The sequence below is a fragment of the Berghia stephanieae genome, chromosome 2 (genome assembly GCF_034508935.2).
Source record: "Berghia stephanieae isolate SIO BIC M18660-M18661 chromosome 2, UCSD_Bste_1.3, whole genome shotgun sequence".
NCBI classification, from domain to species: Eukaryota; Metazoa; Mollusca; class Gastropoda; order Nudibranchia; family Aeolidiidae; genus Berghia; species Berghia stephanieae.
Genome location: NC_088361.1, coordinates 208,573 through 211,072, shown reverse-complemented (window position 1 = coordinate 211,072; position 2,500 = coordinate 208,573).

The window sequence follows — 2,500 nt, the reverse complement described above, 5'->3', positions numbered from 1 at the left end:
ATTCACCCCATACACCGGAGCATACTCAATGTCTCAATCGTTTCTATGTTATTGAGAGTATGCGGTTAGACTAAGGGAGTTAATTTTTTGACATTTTACACGGTTTAGTCCCTTGATTGAAGCATAGATTTCCTCAAAATGGCGACCAATCCTTTTAAAACAATGGACACTGCATCGAAAAAAAGCTACTAAGAAAGAATTGAATACGTGAAAGACATTGATTCATACGACATAAAATCGGAAAACTGGACAAAGACTTATCAAGACTTATCCTCCAATCACGTACCACCATATCTATCTATCTATCTATCTATCTATCTATCTATCTATCTATCTATCCATCTATCTATCTATCTATCTATCTATCTATCTATCTATCTATCTATCTATCTATCTATCTATCTATCTATCTATCTATCTATCTATCTATCTATCTATCTACCTATCTATTATCATTATTATTATTATTATTATTATTATTATTATTATTATTATATTATTATTATTATTATTATTATTATTATTATTATTATTATTATTATTATTATTATTATTATTATTATTATTATTATTATTGTTATTATGATCATTGTTATTATTATTACTATTATTATTTATTATTATTATTATTATTATTATTATTATTATTATTATTATTATTATTTATTATTATTATTATTATTATTATTATTATTATTATTATTATATATTATTATTATTTATATTATTATTATTATATTATATTATATTATTATTATTTTATTATTATATATTTATTATATATTATTATTATTATTATTATTTATTATATTATTATTATTATTATTTATTATTATTATTATTATTATTATTATTATATTATTATTATATTATATTATTATTATTTATATTATTTTTATTTTTATTATTATTATTATTTATTATATTATTATTATTATTATTTATTATTATTTATTATTATTATTATTTATTATTATATTATTATTTATTTATTATTATTATTATTATTATTATTATTATTATTTTTTATTATTATTATTATTATTATTATTATTTTATTATTATTATTATTATTATTATTATTATTATTATTATTATTATTATTATTATTATTATTTTATTATTATTATTATTATTATTATTATTATTATTATTATTATTATTATTATTATTATTATTATTATTTATTATTATTATTATTATTATTATTATTATTATTATTATTATTATTATTATTATTATTATTATATTATTATTATTATATTATTTCTTATTTTATTATTTTCTTATTCTTTTTTATCATATCATAATAATCATCATATCATCATCATCATCATCATCCATCATCATCATCATCATCATTATTATGTGACCCACCGCCCCGAACGGGGGGGGGGGGGAGAGGGGAGAGAGAGAGAGAGAGAGAGAGAGAGAGAGAGAGAGAGAGAGAGAGACTGCTTGTATGTGCATTGTAGAGGGCGGGAGCTAAATAGAATAAAGATATAAATATGTGTGTGTGTGTGTGTGTGTGTGTGTTTGTATGTGTGAAAGAAACACGAGGGAGACAAAGGGAGAGAGAGCGAGGCTGGTAGACAAAGAAAGGGGGAAAAGGAGAGAGGGGGTGGAGCAAAGAATAGGTAGGGATAGTATTAGAAAGCCCTTCGTTTCAAAAGAAGTCAAAGTCAATCAATGGGAAACATATTGACCAATGAAATCGCAATTTAAAAAATGGGACTGGTCAAATCATTTGTTGCATTGTTTCCATTTTGAGTCAGATGACAGCTTGAAGAGGAGGGGGTGGGGCTTAATTTGTAATGACTTACATGAAATCATATAATTGAATCTTTTTGTTTGAGCTGCAACCTCGAGTTATTTAGGACCTGCCACTCGTTATTACAACCCCTTGTGGTCAATTGTCATCTATTAAACTCTCCTCCCCTTTTTCTTTGGGTTCACTCACATTGTTTATTGTCTTAAAAGACCCAAGCCTCCCTCCCATTCCCAATGAATACACGATAAAACGAACCTCTCTCTCTCTTCTCTCCCTCTCTCTCCCTGTCTCTCTCTCTCTCTTCTCTCTCTTATTTATTTATTTATTTATTTAATTTTTAAAAATATATCTCTCTCCATCCATCTCTCGCTCTCTGTTTGTTACTGATTCTCTCTCTCTCTCTCTCTCTCTTTCTCTATCTCTCTCTCTTTCTCTCTCTGTCTGCCTGTCTGTTTCTTTCTCTCTCTCTCTCTCTCTCTCTCTCTCTCTCTCTCTCATGTTAACAACTACGCGATAGAAAGTTACAGTGCTCTTAGTGCAAGGGAAATAACCGTGGATGGTAAATGCGTGACGTCATCGGCATACTCTCAATATGTTTGTGATGAGAATATTGGCTATTAAGCTTAAGTGCTGGTCAAAATTACTTCGCGATGGTGGTGAACGAATCGGCGGTCTCAAGAAGTGGGTGAGAGAGGGATCTAGAAATGACTTTGGGTTTGAAACGAATAT